This window comes from Callospermophilus lateralis, unplaced genomic scaffold, assembly GCF_048772815.1.
Source record: "Callospermophilus lateralis isolate mCalLat2 unplaced genomic scaffold, mCalLat2.hap1 Scaffold_138, whole genome shotgun sequence".
Taxonomy (NCBI): Eukaryota; Metazoa; Chordata; class Mammalia; order Rodentia; family Sciuridae; genus Callospermophilus; species Callospermophilus lateralis.
In genome coordinates this window covers 2415069-2434196 of record NW_027512535.1, presented here as the reverse complement: position 1 = coordinate 2434196, position 19128 = coordinate 2415069, and the positions used below count along the sequence as shown (strand labels likewise).

At 34.5% G+C, this 19128-nt stretch overlaps 1 pseudogene; it reads right to left on the bottom strand.

The window, feature by feature from the left end:
* LOC143388152 (F-BAR and double SH3 domains protein 2-like) overlaps positions 1–19128 on the bottom strand; it is a 130792-nt pseudogene that overhangs the window by 60604 nt on the left and 51060 nt on the right.

Here is a 19128-nt window from a genome sequence, read left to right as displayed (position 1 = left end):
TCTGAATTTTGAAACAGATTTGGCCCCAAGCCTTTTTTGGTAAGAGTCTGTAAAACCTAAAGTCACATATTTTAAACCTTACACACACCTTGGAGAGGAGGTGGAGCAGTGTACTGTCAAAGACATGTCTTAAGCTTATTCTGATCAAGCTGGGACAGTAGCACCTTCACTGCAGAGAAAAGTGGCAGTTCAACTGCATAATTGGATTGTGTGCCTAGTCTTTCAGGTGAATAAACTAGAGAATTAATGTTGTGGTCTGAGTCTTGAGGCAATTCTGGAAGACTGGACAACTGGTTAAAAGGATGTACAGTACAATTCCATTAAGGCTGATGAGAACTCTGATAAAGGAGTACCATTCTCTTAGATCAGAACAGCTAGAATAGCAAGGGCAAATCTAAGCAAAAATTATATCCCTGAAATCTCAGTGACTCAAGAGGCTGAGGCAGGAGGATTATAAGTTCAAGCAACTTAGTGAGACCCTATCTCAAAATTAAAAATAAAAAAGGAGAGCTGAGGGTATAGTTCAATGGCGAAGTGCCTTAGGGTTCAATACTCAATATAAACCAATACACACACAGAGACGCACACACAAAATCCCCAAACCCTGTACGTCAATACATCACCAAGGCATCTATTGAAAGCTCTCTGGATGCTTAGAGAAGGAACTAATTCAGGAGAAAGGTGAAGGTGACTAATCCAGCAGAGGGCCTATCACATAGATGGTAGGCTTTCTATGAGAATCAAATAAACCCTTTCTGGAAGGCTGAAGAAATGAGAACAACCCCTACTGAATGCCTACCTGTCAACACTGCTGATTCTACAAAGTAGCGCTCATGTCTTTAGCTGCAGCTTTTCAGTTTTGGATGCCACCTGCCACATATACCTGGCACCTAATTCCTGAATGGGAAGATTTTCCACAGAATCTCTATCATCATCTTTCCTGTTTATGAGACATTGCTATATAAATACAAAATTACCACCAGTGGAAAGAGCTACCCATAACTTGAGATTTTTTTTTCCCCTTTTGGTACTGGGAATTGAACCCAGGAGCATTCTATTTCTGAGCTATACCTAAAACCCTTTTTTAAAATTTTATTTTGAGACAGGGTCTCTTTAAGTTGCCCAGGCTGGCCTTCAACTTGCGAACCTCCTGCCTCCTTAGCCTGGCAAGAATCATAGGTGTTCACCAGTACACCTGGCTTACGTAACAGAATTTCCAGGTAAATTTGCTACAGGATACATTAGCCCAATATGGTCCTTTATAGACAAGGGAAATTCTTGTTAAATATTTAATTTTAATAAATGCATAAAAAGCTCCACTTAAGGTTTAGGGATATAGCTCAGTTGGTAGAGTGCTTGCCTTACATTTAAAAGCCCTGGGTTCAATCTTCAGCATCACTAAACAAAACAAAACAAAACAAAACAAAAAAACTCCACTTAAGCAAACCTTAAATATGCAGATGTCCTCAAGCAAGTGGACTTTTTACTTAATGTAACTGTTAATCTAGAGAAGGCAGAGTTAAATATCTGAAATGGTGGCCAGAATAACAGGAAAATACCATGTATCAGAAATTTTATGTCAGCCCTTTTGCTACCATTATCTCTGAAGATCTTGTTAATTACAATTCAAGGAAAGAAAAGAGGAAAGGGTTTTCTCATTCCCACCAGGAAGCTTGAGAGAATATTTCCTTGTTTTGCTGCCTCTATAGATCATACTTATCCAAGTTTTATAGACGTGTGTTTCCCATATTTTTTCCTATCCCTGGTTGACCTTGTGCTTTTTCATAGGATGTGAGAAACACTTTGAAGGACTTATGTTACTGGTTTTGCAAACAGAAGGTGGGCACGTATGCAGGACAGAGATGCTGAAAAGTGCAGGTCATAGGGAGGTAACTGTCAGCTATTGCCTTTCAGGCTTATAAAATGCTAAGAAAGAGGTTAATAAGATTTACTTTGGGTAATACAATAAGAGAACAGAAGTCCCACGGGACTTGCAGTAATCAGTTTAAAAAGGAAGTTAAGTACTGCAAGATTTTGTAATCTTTGTAGTATCATCTATATTTGATATTTTGATATTTCCTGAAGCAATGAGGGGCAAAACCTAAAACAAAAAGGAAAAACATAAAGATCCATCTAGCTCTTTACCGACCACTATGTGCCAGGCATTGAGTCAAAAGTTTAATTTCATACCCAATAAAATAGTCATTTTATATACAAGGAGAATAAATCAAAAAATTTAAAAATATATAATATAAACAGCTAGTTTTAGATACTAAGACCTAGGACTTGTTCTTGTATAATACCTGTATGAATATCTAACACCAGTATGACCTGTGTGACAGCTGAATGACTCTTCAACACTGATATTCTAATCAATGTACTTGTCAATTCTAAACAGAATACCTGTTATTTAGGGAGGTGTTTTAGGATACATTCCATATCCTCCTCAGAATAATTTTGCATTAAAAACTCATTTCTGCAAAGAAAGATGTACTCTGCTCATTTTTTTTAAAGAATTTTTGACTTGTTACTATCATCTGATAAATGGTAATGAGGTATAAAGAAAGGATACTTTAGAAATCAATAACACAATATGGAAATATAGACAATAGACAAGAAAACCTCCTTTCAATATTATTATTTTTTTGGGGGGGGGTTGACTGAGGGGACCAAGGATTGAACCCAGCGGTGCTTAACCACTGAACCATATCTCCAGGTTTTGGTGGGGTTTTTTTGTATTTTATTTAGAGACAGGTCTACCTGAGTTGCTTAGGCTCCTGCCTCAGCCTCCTAAACCACTGGGATTATAGGTATGTGCCACCATGCCTGGCTAGCTCCTTTCAATATTAACCACAAGATAGCTACTAGGTCACATCAAACAACACTTTCCTTTGGTCACTGTTACTTGTAATCATCTTATGATTAATCATATATTAAGATAACATGAAAGGGAATTCTATCAGTCGGAAATAAAAGGCATAATAATTCCAAGCCTTAAATAAATTCCTATGCTAATACTGTGACTATATGTTTTTAGTTGGATGTTTTGAACTTTTGTAGAACACTGCAATTTGAAGTGGATTATCTGAAAACTTTTTCTCTTTAAGTTTTAACACAGTATATGATAATAAGTTATATTTTATTACAGTAGTAACGTTAAACATCCTATGACTTTCCTATATGTATCTTACCAAAATTTAGAGAAAATATTAGCAACTACATAGTCTTAATTCAAATTTTGATAAAGAACAATACTGTCCTACTTCTGCAATGGATCTCATCATATTTTGTCCTACTTGAAAATATTCCATAGTTCTCCATCTAACAATGTATATAGAATTACCAAACATAAAATCTGGTTGCAACATATGCCTATGGGATTTTCAGTTTCTCTTTCATCCCAAGACTATTTGCCATCTCAGGAATAGGTCGTATACTTACAAATGTTTTAGCTATAAAATTTCTAGTTGAGGGACCCTGATTAGGGGAGATGAAAAACAGCACCTAAGACATAGGGCTGTCATGAGGATTATATGATTTAATATAGGTCATGTAATTAGAAAAATGTCTAGCATAAAATAAATGTTCAATGAATGCCACCTATTTTTTTTGTTTGTTTGTTTTCAATTGCTGTCTTAACTTCCTGACATATTATTCCTCAATTTCTATAAGATAAATCTCAATTCATCTTCAAAAATCTAATCCAAACAATCCAATAAAAAAAATGAACAAAAAAGTTTTGAATAGACATTTCCCAAAGTAGATATATAAATGGCTAATCAGCTCATGAAACATTCAACAATATTAGTCATAGGCAAATGCAAATAAAAACTACCATGAGATATTTCACAACCACGAGCAAGGCTATAACCAAAGAGACAGGGCTGGTGGGGGGAAGAAGCTCAATAGTGGAGTGTTAAATGGGAAAAAAAAACAAACTACAAATAACAATCAATATTGGTGGAGATGTGGAGAAATGAGAACCCTTACCCAATACTGATGGAAATATGAAATTCTGCAGTTACTCTTGCAAATGGTTTGGCAGTTTGCTAAACACTTAATCAGGAATTTACTATGACCCAGTAACCCAAGAGAAATGAAAACACGTTCATACAAAGACTGGCATAGCAATTAACATAGTAGCATTATTCATAAGAGCAAAAGTGAGAAACAACCTAAATGTTCAAACTGATGAATAGATAAACAGATAAACAAAATGTGGTATACTCATATGATGGAATACTATTCAGCAATAAAAAGGAACAAAACATACTGCTGCATTCTACAACATGGATGAATCTTGAAAACATTATGTTAAATGACAGCAGCAAAGCATAAGAGACTACACATATTGTATGATTTAATTTAGAAAAAGCAAATCTAAAAAGAATAAAACTAGAAAGAGTGGTTGCCTGTATCTGGGAGGGGTGATGTGGATTAACAATAAATAGACATGCAGGATCATATCAGGATCATGAAAATATTCTAGAACTTATTTATGATGATGAAACATAATTTGGTAAATTCATTAAAAATCATTGAACACACTTGAAATGGGTGAATTATATGATATGTAAATATGCCTCAATAAACTTATGAAAAGACAGAAAGCTCATCTAGCCTGAGGTCTATAGTTCAGCATGTCATAGCTATCCTTAGCATTTAGTTGAGTGACTGGAACATACAGTAGGGGTTCAGTGTTTGTTGAACTGAGATATGTTTCAAAACAGAACCAACAAGAGCAATTTCAGAAACACACTGAAGATAGAGGTGAGTGGTACTTCCTACATGTCCAAGATTCAGCTGGCAGAAAAAATGAGTTAATGGACACTGACTTGTATTCTCTTCACTTCATGCCAAGCTTTGTGCTACCAGCTCCAAGAAGTAAAACCTGAGAAGCAAGTAAACAATGGCTCCATTCCCATAAGGAAAAATACTGGTCCATACTGAGTAAAAATACTTGCTTGGGAATTTGTTTGTTTGTTTACTTATTTATTGGCACTGGGAATTGACATGCAAGGCAAGCACTTTACCACTTAGCTATATCCCCAACCTTGTAAATTTGTTTTTTGTAAGCAATAAGAATGCTTAATTTATAACAACAAAAATTATACATAAAATATTTTATAGTTAACGTTTTCAAAATCATTATAAGGATTTTTATAAAACCACAGGTATTTATTGTTTTCTATTATGAAAAAAAATTAATGGCTTCTAAGTTTCCAACATTTTTTTCAGGAAACAACAGCATAACAGAAAGAGCATTAGAACTGCAATCAAAACAGCTATGTGTCATTCATTCCCCACATGACTCTGGGCAAATCTCTTTTCCTTCTTAGGATACAGTTCCTTCTTTATTACAGCCAAGATTAGCTCTTGGGTTCTTCCCACACTCCTGTTGGGAAAACTAAGGTGTTTCAGACAAAAGGAAAAATGAGAAGCTCAATCAATTTACTATACAAAGTAAAGGAAATTCCTAGGTTATAAGGGAAAATCAGAAAGCTACTGCTCATGCATTCAGGGGCCCTGTATATAGACAATTATGACTCAGTCACACACCAGGTCCCACCCTTCATTAACATGCAACCCCAGACATTCCATCCCTCCCACCCTTGACCCATACCCCGATATACCTCAGCTATGGTCATTCTCAAAGCACTGACAGGGGAGAGCTCAATATCCACCAGTTGGGCAGCTCTTAAACTCTACCCAGTAAAGATTGCACAAGGATAGAAAACACAGCACAGAGTTAGAATTATAAGGCAATCAGGAACACAACAGCTAAGAACATTTAGCAGTGTTTAGAAACAAAGATAGAAGGACTTAGGGCTACAATTGGCCTTTGAAAGTGAGATGATTGATTTTTATGTGACAAATAGGCAAAAATAAAATATTCTCTAGTTAGTCACAATTTTAAGTCAAGTTTGATAAACTTGTCCGTGCTCTGTTTCTTCTAAGGCTCTACTTCATTCATCCCAAGCTTCAAAGAAGTCACATTATAGGACAATATCATTGAGTCGTTAAGAAAAATCTGATTTGTTCAAAAGGTCACTAATATAAATGGCAAAAGCCATTATCTAAGAAGCAAATACTAATTTCCTATATTTCTTTTTTTCCTAAATATTTCTCTTATTTTATTCTATCCTTTTTGCAGTACTAGGGACTGAATCCAGGCTCTTATACATGCCAGGCAAGTGCTCTACCACTGAGCTACAATCCCCAGTCCTGTATTTCCTTATATAGCTATTAACAGGGCTATTCAAAATATAAGAAAAATAATGAGGATGTCACCAACAAATACATTTCTATTAAAGTGATATCATTAAACTCTGAAAATATATCATATACTCCTTTCAGATTCTAAATTTACTAAAAGAGTTTTTGAATATAATTTGACTTCCCTCTTGGTTTGCCTACTTTTAGAGAATGTATTAGAATGCCAATATTACTTCTCATTTTGTAGAAGCTAAATTTCATTATTTTGTGTCAAAAAATTCATATTTTTGTTCATCATTTTAAAAATTCAAATAATGGCAAACATTTCCCTTAAACTTAAGAAAAATGTATAATTAATGTAAGTTCTCTAAAAGTTGCCAATTTGAGGTTTATGTTAACATTCTAAAATCTTAAATGAATTATCAAAGGCCTATAATTGCTTTCTAAAGCCAATTAAAATATCTCTATGCCCATATATATTATTACATTATTCATTCTACTCTGGTTAAAATTTAACCACTGGGTTCTTTGAGAGGTATAACATAAAAGAATTTCATGTACAGAAAGCATAATGTACATATTAATAAATCTGTTGAATAATTTTTCTTCTTCCCTCAGTTTTCAGATTTTCATTACTTTTGTTTCATAACTTCATCTTATTCAGTAGGAAGTTGTTAGTATAAAGACACTGGGTGTGTTCCTTACATGGTAGACAGAAGAAATGTCATGGTTTCTCTACATCTTCATAGTGTTGTTACAAAATTAATGAGATACACTCAGCTCTCCCTGTCTATTCCAAGGATGATAACTATGTAAGCACAAATATAATTTAAAAAAATGATAAGAGAATCTGAATTCCCCTTACAGTATCACTGTCACAGGGCTGGAACTGGAAGGGTTGAGGTTTGTGAAATACAGCATTCTCTTGTAAAAACAGCTGAAGATTATAGTCCCGTACCACCTACAGAGAAAATAAGATATCTTTAAGTCTTGAATAAGGTTAAAATGTCCAGTAATTACATTCTAAAGTCTAAGATTTACTCAGCTGGTTTCTATACAAATGAGAAATCATCCAACACTATGTGATCAAAAGGAAATGATAATGTTATGCCTTTTTTTTAAGATAAGAGTTATTACTTCTATGTCCTATTTTCTCAAGAGTTTAAATTTGAAAGTACTAGTTTAGCAACTAGTCCAGATTTAAAGACTAAACAATATGCACTATTTTAAGAGAGCAAAATGTCATGAAAAGCTATCCTGTGTAATGGGTGTGTATGTGTGTGAACAGGGAAGGGAGCATTGGTTTCTTAGTTTCTCCAAACTCTGAAGTTTGATGGGCTCTTAGAAGTCTGTTTTACAAACTGCCATTCACTAGGAAACTGCAAGATAATCCTATCTATAGCACAAAATGATATTGCCAGAAAATTTCTTGTACTTTTTCCCAGTAGGTTGCATTCTAATCATGATCTTAAAATACACTCAGAAACCCTGTGCCTAATAGAAGAAAAAGTAGGCCCAAATATCTGCTACATCTGCTTAGGACCTGACTTCCTTAACAAGACTCCTAAAGAACAAGAAGTAAAATCAAGAATCAATAAATGGGATGGAATCAAACTAAAAAGTTTCTTCGCATTCAAGCATGTGAAGAGAGAGCTTACAGAATGGAAAAAAGATTTATCAAACACACCTCCTCAGATAGAACATTAATCTCCAGGATATATAAAGAACTCAAAAAACTTAACACACACACACACACACACACACACACACACACACCACAATCAATAAATGGGCAGACAATTCACAGAAAAAGAAACACAGTCAATCAACAAATATATGAAAAAATGTTCAACATCTCTAGTAATCAAGAGAAATGCAAAACTACACTGAGATTCCATCTTACTGGAGTAATCAGAATGGCAATCATCAAGAATATAAGCAACAATAAATGTTGGTGAGGATGTGGGAAAAAAGGTATACTTCATACATTGTTGGTGGGGCTGTAAATTGGTGCAACCACTATGGAAAGCAGTGTGGAGAGTGGAACAACCATTTGACCAAGTTATCCGACTCCTAGGTTTATACCCAAATGACTTAAAATCAGCATATTACAGTGATACAGCCACATCAATGTTTATAGAAGCTCAATTCAAAACAGCTAAATTATGGAATCAACCTAGATGCCCTTCAACAGAAGAATGGATAAAGAAACTGGTATATATACCTAATGGAATATTACCAAGCCTTAAAGAATAAAAAAATTGTGGTATTTGCCAGTAAATGGATGAAACTGGAGAACATCATGCTAAGTGAAATAAGCCAATCCCAAAGAACCAAAGGCCAAATGTTTTCTCTGATATATGGATAATAATTCACAATGGGGGAGGGGGAAGAATAGAGGTATTTTGAACTAGAAAGAGGGGAGTGAAAGGAGGGCAGGGGGCATGGGTATAGGAATAACATTAGAATGAATTGGACATTATTACCCTATGTGCATATATGATTACATCATCTGTAATCATAACATCATGTACAACCAGATGAATGAAAAGTTATACTCCATTTATGTATATCAAAATGTATTCTACTGTCATGTATAACTAATTAAAACAAATAATTCAGAAGACAGACTGAAAAGGAATATACATAGAACAGCAAAATAAACAGCATAGAAAGATGGTCTCTGAAAATGAATTATATGCTCTGGGAAAAAATGGAAATAAGCAACATTTGATTATGCAGAAACCCAAATTGCATTTTTCTGCACTGGTTACTCATCTTTCATGTGCAATGCATTACACCTCATTAGCAGCTCTGCCTGAGGATGGGCAGAAGAAAAAAAGTTCAAAAAAGTTCTGTAGTTTTACCTTGGAAATCTGGGAAAAGGATGGACTACTTGAGAGGATAATGTAGTGTTTTATATTTTATTTACAAGTGCAATCCCAGTTTTCAACTGCTTGCCTCCCCCCCATTCAATCATCCATTTATAGAGCTTACCAGGTCCAACGTTAAGTATAGGAGTGACAAGGGAATCCACAGATGAACAAAACAGCAAATAGGGTTAGTATCTTCCAGTAATTTAGAATGTGAAAACTGGAAGAACCAAATAGATTACACAGTTCAAATACACTGTGGAAGTACGCAGAAGGTACAGGGAGAGCAAAAGGGGTGATACTGAATTCAGATGGAAGAGATGAGACGGGGTGAGGATTATGGGGAGGTTCTGGTCAAGGAATACTCACTGAAAAAACGTATTCTCAAAGGGAAATGTATTTTGTTCTTTTCTTGGGTTCTAATTTTAAGCTAGAATAACTGAAAGCTAATGATCCAGCCCTCAAAGCCTCACTCATTACCATGAAGAAAAGCTGGGAGGATCACTAGCCAAACAAATCCTCAAGCACTATGATGGGTGGGGCAAGGGCAGACTGGACAGGTCAATTCTTACAGACTTTAAACTTTTTGTTATAGATAATTTCAAAACACACATAAAAGTAGAGATAATAGTAATATGTATCTCCATGTGCTCATGGCCCAGTTTTCAAAAACATCCCCTCATGGACAATCTTGTTTCATCTATAAATTCATCTACTTCTTCTGTCACTAATTATATTGAAGTAAGTCCCAGACTTACTTCAATCTCATCTATAAACATTTCAATATCCTATCTAAAAGAATAGGGGTCTTAAGAAAACACATTCAGTTTAAAATTTACAAGACTAACATATCAATTAGTGTTCAAATTTCCCTATTCTTTAAAAGTTTTTCGAATTAGGATCCAAATAAAGTCAGTCCCCAGAGCGCAACTGGATGTTGCTTATAATGTGGAAGCTGGGAGAACTAAATAGGTTACACAGCTAAAGCACACTATGGAAGCACATAGAGGATACAGGGAGAGCAAAGAAGATGATACTGAATCCTGAATGAAGAGGTGAGATGGGGTGAGGAGTGGTGGGGAGAATCTGGTGAGGGAAAGCTGATGTTGCTTAAGATGATATTCTTTACATACACTGTAAATTTCTTTCTTCCTCCTTTTTCCTCTCTTGCAATCAATTCAATTGTTGAAGAAGCCCAGGTTTTTTTTGTTGAGTTTCTGAGTCTGAATTTTGTTGACTGCATCCTGGGAATGTTTTACTTCCTGTTTTTCCTTAAATTGGCTTTTGAATCTAGAGGCTTAATTAGATTCAGGTTTGTGTTTGTTTGGATCTGCTTTGTTTCTATTTGTTTTGGCAAGGTAGGCTTTACTTTCATGAGAAGGTTTGCCCTGACTTGCCTCTTTTTATGATATTAACATTTATAGTGGGCTGAAGGTAACTTCCCAAAAGATATGCCCATGTCTTAATCCCTGAAATCTGTGGATGTTACCTCCTTTTGAAAAAGTGTTTTGGCAGATGTAATTAAGGATTCTGAGATAAAAACATGCTGGATTACCTAGGTGGGCCCTAAATCCAATGATAAGACATTAAGAGGGCTGGGGATGTGGCTCAAGCGGTAGCACGCTCGCCTGGCATGCGCGGGGTGCTGGGTTTGATCCTCAGCACCATATAAAAATAAAATAAAGATGCTGTGTCCATTGAAAACTAAAAAATAAATATTAAAAAATTCTCTCTCTCTCAAAAAACAAAAGATATTAAGAAAATTACACAGACAAAAGGAGAGGGCAATGTGACCACTGAGGCAGAGAGTGGAGTGAGGTGGCCACAGACACCCAATGAGGTAAGGAATTGTTTTTCCCTTAAAGCTTTTGGAGGAAGTACAGCTTGCTGACACTTAAGATTTCAGATTTCTAGTCAAGGAAATGGAAAAAAGTTGCAAAGGAGTCCTGTGCACTTCTTAAGATCTTTCTCTTTCTCTCTCTTTTTATTTATTTTTCAGTTTTCAGTGGACACAACATCTTTATTTTATTTTATGTGGTGCTGAGGATCGAACCCAGCGCCCCGAGCATGCCAGGCGAGCGAATTACCACTTGAGCCACATCCCCAGCCCTCCTGTGTACTTCTTAATGTCAGCATCCTGCATAGCTATCACACAATAAAAAGCTAGAAAATTGACATTGGTATACACCATAAAGGTTATTAGATTCCACCAATTATACACTTACTCCTTTGGGTATGTTCATTTATATGGCTCTATGCACATGTGTAGCTTCATATAACCACAAACCATAGTCCAGATGCTAAACTGAACCATCACCACAAGACTCCCTTGTGCCCAAATATCTTCAAATTGGGTCTTCCAAATTGCAGCATGTTTCTGTTAATACATAGTCTTGCTAAGATTCATTCTTGTCTACATTTATTTTTGACAGGTTAAATGGAATCTCATGATGATTTTAATTTTCATTTCCTTGATTATTATTATTTTTAAAAAATAGTTGTACACAATACTTTTATTTTCTTTATTTTTATGTGATGCTGAGGATTGAACCCAGGGCCTCGAATGTGCTAGGCAAGTGCACTACCGCTGAGCCACAATCCCAGTCTTTCCTTGATTATTAACAAGGAAAGCATCTGCATTAAGTAGTTAGGGCTGCCACAACAAAGTACAACAGACTGGGGAGCTTAAATATCAGAAACAGATTTCTTTAGAGGTCAAGAGGAAAGAAGTTCAAGATCAAGATACTGGCAGGGTTGGTTTTTACTGTGGGCCATTCTCTATGGCTTAGAGCTGCCACCTTTTTTTGGTATCTTCATATGGTCTCTCTGTGCCTGTTTAATGTCTATAATTCTCAACTTCTTATAAGTACATTAGTCATACTGGATTAGACCCACCCAAATGACCTTATTTTAATTATATCTTTAAAAGTCTATCTTCAAATATGGTCATACTATGAGGTACTAGGGGTTAGGATTTCAACATGAAATTTCCGAGGGCCACAATTCAGCCAATAACAATATCATCTTATATTTTTTATGGTATTTTTTTTCCTGTAACATGCATGCTGTTTGTTTTATTAGTAGTTCATTCCTTTTTATGGGCAAAGAATATTTCACTGCATGTATATACCATGCCATATTTTACTTTCTCAACTACTAGTTGATAAACATTTGAGTTGTTTCCACTGTTTGACTATTATAAATAATGCTACTGTGAACACTCATGTACATTTTTTTGTTTTAATACTTTAAGTTTTCAATATTCTTAAGTGTATTCCTAGGAGCAGAAGTTGAGTCATATGGTAACTATGTGTTTAACTTTTTAAAAAAATTATTAAAGCCATCCTAGTGGGCAGAAAATGATATCTCACTGTGGTTTTAATTTGTGTGTTCATAATGACCAACAATTGCTGAACGTTTTTTCATGTGCTTATTGCCTGTACATCTTCTCAGAGGAAATGTCTACTCAAGTCTTTTGCCCATTTTTTTAAAAATATTTTTTTAGATGTTGATGGATCTTTATTTTATTCATTTATTTAAATTCGGTGCTGAGAATCGAACCCAGGGCCTCACACATGCTAGGCAATGCTCTACCACCGAGCCACAACTCCAGCCCCAGGTCTTTTGCCCATTTTAAGAATTGTTATTTTGTTGTTGAGTTGTAAGAGTCCTTTATATAAATCTGTTTATAAAATCCTTAATAGATAAATTTAAATATCAGATGTGCAAACATTTCTTCCATCTTTGGGTCTTTTTTTAAAAAACATTCCTGAATAGTGTCCTTTGATGTGTTAAGAGTTTTTAATTTGATAAGTACAATTATCTGCTTTTTTTCTTCTTTTTAATTTCTCTTTTTTTGTTCTTCTAAAATGTTTTTAGCTGTTGATGGACCTTTCTTTATTTATATGCGGTTGATAATTAAACCCAGTGTCTAGCCTCACGCATGCTAGACAAGTGCTCTACCACTGAGCTATAACTCCAGCCCGCCCGTCTTTCTTTCTTTCCTTTTCCTTTCTTTCCTTTTCCTTTCTTTCCCCTTCCTCCCTCCCTCCCTCCCTCCCTCCCTTCCTTCCTTCCATGTTGGGGGATCAAACTCAGGGCCTTGCACATGCTAGGCAAGTGCTCCATCACTGAGCTGTATTCCTAGCCCTATTTTTAGTCTTATTATGCTTTTGATGTCAAATCTAAGAATACACTATTAAATCCAAAGTAATAAAGACTTACTTTTATATTTTCTCCTATAGTTAGATCACTGATACACTTTGAGCTAATTTTTGTGCAGCAGAGGTTCGACTTATTTAAACTCTGTTCTTTTGCACTTGTCCCAGAACTTTTGTTGAAGATATTATTCTTTTGTCTTTGAATGGTCATAATACCCTTGTGGAAAAATCAATTGTCTACAGATACATGTGTTTATTTCTAGAGTATCAATTTTATTTCATTAATTTATATGCCCATCTTTATGCTTCTACCACACTCTACTTGTAGTATGTTTTGAAATTTGGAAGTGTGAGTCCTCCAACTGTTTATCCTTTTCAATGTTGCTTTGGTTATTTAAAGTTCCTTACAGTTCCATGTAAATTTGTTTTTTTTTTTTTAATTTTTTTTATTCAAAACATTACAAAGATTCAGAATCACATCGGTTACACATCCACATTTTTACATAATACCATAATAGTAACTGTTGTATTCTGCTACCTTTCCTATCCTCTACTATCCCCCCTCCCCTCCCCTCCCATCTTCTCTCTCTTTGAAGAGTGCCTTTTCCATTTCTGCAAAACAGGTCACTGGAATTTTGACAGGATTGCATTAAATCTGTAGATCATTTTGGAAGATATTAAAAATTATCGATATGAAAGCCTCAAATCCACAAACATTTATTATAATCCAATTATTCAGTTCTTTTTTTCTGCAGTGTTTTATAGTTTTTACTCTTCAATGTCTTTGGTCAAAAAATTTTTTCCTGGGCTTGGGATGTGGCTCAAGCGATAGCTCGCTCACCTGGCATGCGTGCGGCCTGGGTTTGATCCTCAGTACCACATACAAACAAAGATGTTGTGTCTGCGAAAAACTAAAATTTTTTTTAAAAAAATCCTCTCTCTCTCTTTTAAAAAAATTTTGTTTCCTGTGTATTTTATTCTTTGGATACTATTATAACTGCAATTGTTTTCTTAATTTTCTTTTTGGAAAAGAATTATCATTAATAGAGTGTAGAAACACAATGGGTTATTGTGTTTGATTCTGTACCCACAAGATAAAACTTTGCTCAATTATTTTATTAGCTATAGTAGTAATTACACGAATTCTATAGTTTTCTACATATAATCATGTCTTCTGAAAGCAGAGGTCATTTTAATTCTTCTTTTCCTTTTCCTTACCTAATTGCTCTAGCTAGGACTTCTAGTACAAAGGTGGATAGCAGGAGTGAAAGCAGGCATCCTCATTTTGTTCCTGATTTTAGTGTGGAAACCCTTTCAGTCTTTTATCATTGAGTATGATACTAAATCTGGTTTTCCACAAAAACTATCAAGGTGTGGAAGTTCCCTTCTATTTCTAATTTGCTGAGTTTTTCAACCCATTAAAGGGGGTTGAATTTTCTTAAATGTTTTTTCTGTGTCTACTAAAGTGATCAAGTGATTTTCACCTTATTTTATTAAATTTACTTTTTTGGTTAATCTTTAAGGTATTAAGATTGGTAATATTAGAGAATTTAACTTTCAAAAGAAATACAGAATAACATTGTTATTTTATGACTTGTTCAAAGAGCTATGTTATTCATCAGTAGGAGTTCTTTATATAGACAGAAAACAATCACACATAAACTATTAGGGCCAGTAGAGCTAGTTTTAGAGTTATGATCCCAGAGAAAATAATCTATGATAACATCTGCTTCAGTTACATACAAAGCATTTCATAAAATATTAAGGAGAAAAGCAAGCTTCATAAATAATTAAAATTTAATAAAAGCTCCTAGACCCAGCTGTTTTCATTTAGAGGATGAAAGATATAGACAGCACCTTAACAATTATAGTGTGTTATGTCAGTATGAATTACCCCCCAAATATCTTTGGGAATATGTTACATTTTAGACATGTTAGAAAAATAGATTTTTACCTCAGAAGACAGAGTAATAATGATGTACAGTAAAAAAATCTAAAGACTTTCAAACTTCCCAGTAGGTTATCAAATCACCTAGTTGCCTTCAGCAGTTTGACAAGAGTCATGTAACAAGCTCTTTATAACAGAAAAGCACAAGGCATAAAACTTGTAGGTGTAAGCTTTTCTCACTTGGAACAAAAGGGAGCCTCTCCCGGATATATCATTCTTGTTAAAATTTTATTCCCACCACTTTCACCATAAACATAAGAGCATCTCATTAATTGCTCATCCCTGGGGAACAAAACACTCACATTAGGGAAGGCACAAAATGAAAGCTTATCTCTTTATGTATCCAAACTAATTCATAAATTCTTAATATATTTTAAATTAAAGTAACAAACTACAGGAATAATATAACATAGTATAACACAGTAGAAAAATACATAGAGCACTATGTGCATGTGACCCTGGGTAAGTCATATAAACTACCTGAGTCTGTGTTCCTCTCCATCAGATGAGCATGTTAATACCAATGACATGGGTTTCACAGTATGAGATGTAGATGTGCTAAAGAAAATCCTAGGAAATTAGGTGTGTGTACAATATTAGCGACTTGTTATAACCATGTTTTCTAAACTACCAGTACTGTACCCAAGCTAACTTTTTCTTGGAAAAAGAAATTTCAAAAAAGTTTAAAAGGATAGAATAAAAATATGAATAAAAATTGTTTTCCAATAAAATTAGAAATGAAAAATGTCACCTTACCATATAGTTGCACTGAATGCAAACTGTAAAATTCACTTCTAAATAATTCATGGGTTAATATAGAAATAACAATAAAAGCCCTACATATCACAGAGGGAGAAATTTTTTAGCCTTAAATGGGTTTACTTGAAAACAGAAAGACTGAAAATAAAGCTCCTAAATAGGAAAATAAGCTTGAGAAAGACAAGAACATAAACTTTAAAAAAAGAAATAATGTAGATAAAGGTAAAACTTAGGGACATAGCATTGGGAAGCAGAACAAAAGCTGGTTCTGGCAAAGATGAATAAAGGACTGGTATGTTAGATCAAAATAAGAAAGCAAGGCAATATTTGAAATAAAAAGAGAAATAACCAGAGGCAAAAAAGCATATGAGAAACTTATGCCATCAAGTCTGGTAACAACTGAAATAGACAACTGTTTAGAAAATGCAGGTTACCAAAATGTATTGAAAAAGAAGCAGAAAACCTGAATGGACCAATGAATAAAAAGGATTTGGTAAATGGTCAGAAACTAAGCACTACATAGAAGGAATTAAGTTATGATGCTTCCTTTAAGACTTAGAAAATGGAAAGATCGCCCATGTTCTTGGATAGGCAGAATAAATACTGTCAAAATAGCCATACCAAAAGTGTTATAAGATTTAATGCAATTCCTTTTTTTTATTATTGGTTGTTCAAAACATTACAAAGCTCTTGACATACCATATTTCATACATTTGATTCAAGTGGGTTATGAACTCCCATTTTTACCCCGTATACAGATGCAGAATCACATTTTAATGCAATTCCTATTACAATTCCAATGACATTCTTCATAGAAATAGAAAAAGCAGACATGAAATTCATTTGGAAAAATAAGAGGCCCAGAATAGCCAAAGCAATCCTTAGTTTGGTAAGATAGTGAAGCAGGAGGCATCACAATACCAGAACCTAAATTATACTCAGACCTATAGTAACAAAAACAAATGGTGCTGGGAAAACTAGAAATACATATGTAGCAAAATTAAATTAAACACCTACCTCTCACCCTGCATAAAACTCAACTCAAAATGGATCAAAGACCTTGGCAAGACCCTGTGCCTACTGGAAGGAAAAACAGGCACAAATCTCCATCATGCTGGGTTAGGAACCGAATTCCTCAACAAGATTCCTAAAGCCCAAAAAATAAAATCAATACTAAATGGGATGCTGTCAAACCAAAAAGCTTCTTCACAGCAAAGGAAACAATAAAGAATGTGAAGAGAGAGCCTACAGAATTGGAGAAAATCTTTACCATCTGCACCTCAGATAGAGTATTAATCTCCAGGATATATAAAGGACTCAAAAAACTTAACAAAAAAAAAAAAAAAAAAAGAAAGAAAGAAAAAAGAAAAGAAAAGAAAAGAAAAAAAAAAAACAAAAACAAACAAATCAATAAATGGGCTAAGAAACTGAACAGACACTTCACAGAAGAAACACAATCAATCAACAAATATAATTGCTAGAGATGTCGAACAAAAAATGTTCGACATCTCTAGCAATTGAGAAAATGCAAATTAAAACTACATTGAGACTTCATCTCATTACAGTCAGAATGGCAATTACCAAGAATATAAGTAACAATAAATGTTGGCAAGGATGTGGGGCAAACGGTATACTCATAGACTACAAATTGGTGCAACCACTCTGGAAAGCAGTATGGAGATTGCTCAGAAAACTTGGGAGTGCAACAACCATTTGACTCACCTATCCCACTCCTCTGCATATCCCTAAAGGACTTAAAATCAGCATACTATAGTGATGTGGCCCCATCAATGGTTATAGCAGCTCAATTCACATTAGCTAAGATATGGAACCAACTTAGGTGCCTTCAACAGATGAATGGATAAAGATAATGTGATTATACACACACACACACACACACACACACACACACACAATGAATATTATTCAGTCATAAAGAAGAATAAAATTATGGCATTTGCCAGTAAATGGATGGAACTGGAGACTATCATACTAAGTGAAATAAGCCAACCACAAAAAAACAAAGGCTGAATGTTCTAATATGTGGATGCAACACACAATGGGGTGGGTGGGAGAATAGCTGTTCATTGGATTAGATAAAGGGGAATGAAGGGAAGGGAGGGGGGCATGAGAATAGGAAAGACAGTAGAATGAATTAGAAATAATTTCCCTATGTCTATACATGAATATGCGACCAGTGTTAACTCCACATCACAAGAATGGAAAGTTATACTCCATGTATATATAATATGTCAAAATACAGTTTACTGTCATGTACAACTAAAAAGACCAAAAAGTATTTTTTCCTGGCCCCTATAGCTTTACACATGCTAGGCAAGCATTCTCCCACTAAGCTATATCCCCAGCCTGGCCAAGATGCTTTTACAGACCTTTTTTCAACATTTTCTTGTGAAAAATTTAAAATATGCACATAGTAAAATAAAAAGAATTAGATAATGAACACCTAGATACCCATTGTAATTCTGCAATTAATATTTTACTTCATTTTCTTTCACACACTTTTATCTATCTATCCATCCATCCTTCTTTTTACATATGAATCCTTCTGTTTTTTTTGGGGGGGGGATTCTGGGGGTTAAGAATATACAAAATAGACATATGACAAGACTTAAAGTACCAGGGTAGTAATGTTTATATTTCCCCATCACCTTTGCATTTCTAATGTTTTTCTAATAGATCATTAAAATTCTGGTATATTGAAAAGAATATATACATAAGGAGGATAAAAAGTTTGTGCCCCTTTTCTTTCCCGTCTTTGGATACTGTCATGCAAAGATGGATACTCTGATCCCTTTACAAATGGTTTCTAAAAGATATAGTCAGTTCCCACTTCCCCTGCCAAAAATAGAGAATTGAACAGGATCTTTTAAAGCAGCAGCTACAAAACACATACATTTTTATAAATGTATGCACTCAGTCAGGAAACATTTACTATGTATTTCATTTATTAGGAAGAATATAACATTTACTAATCACAAGAATAATTAATCTTTCAAAAGAATAGTTCCACTACAAAAAAATTTACTCTATTAGAACCTAAAGAAAAGAAATTACATATATTTTTTCTACACACATTGGGACATGTGAGCAAAGTTGACAGATCAGTATTTTTAAATGAAAAGACTAGTGTTGAAGAATGACAGCATATGTC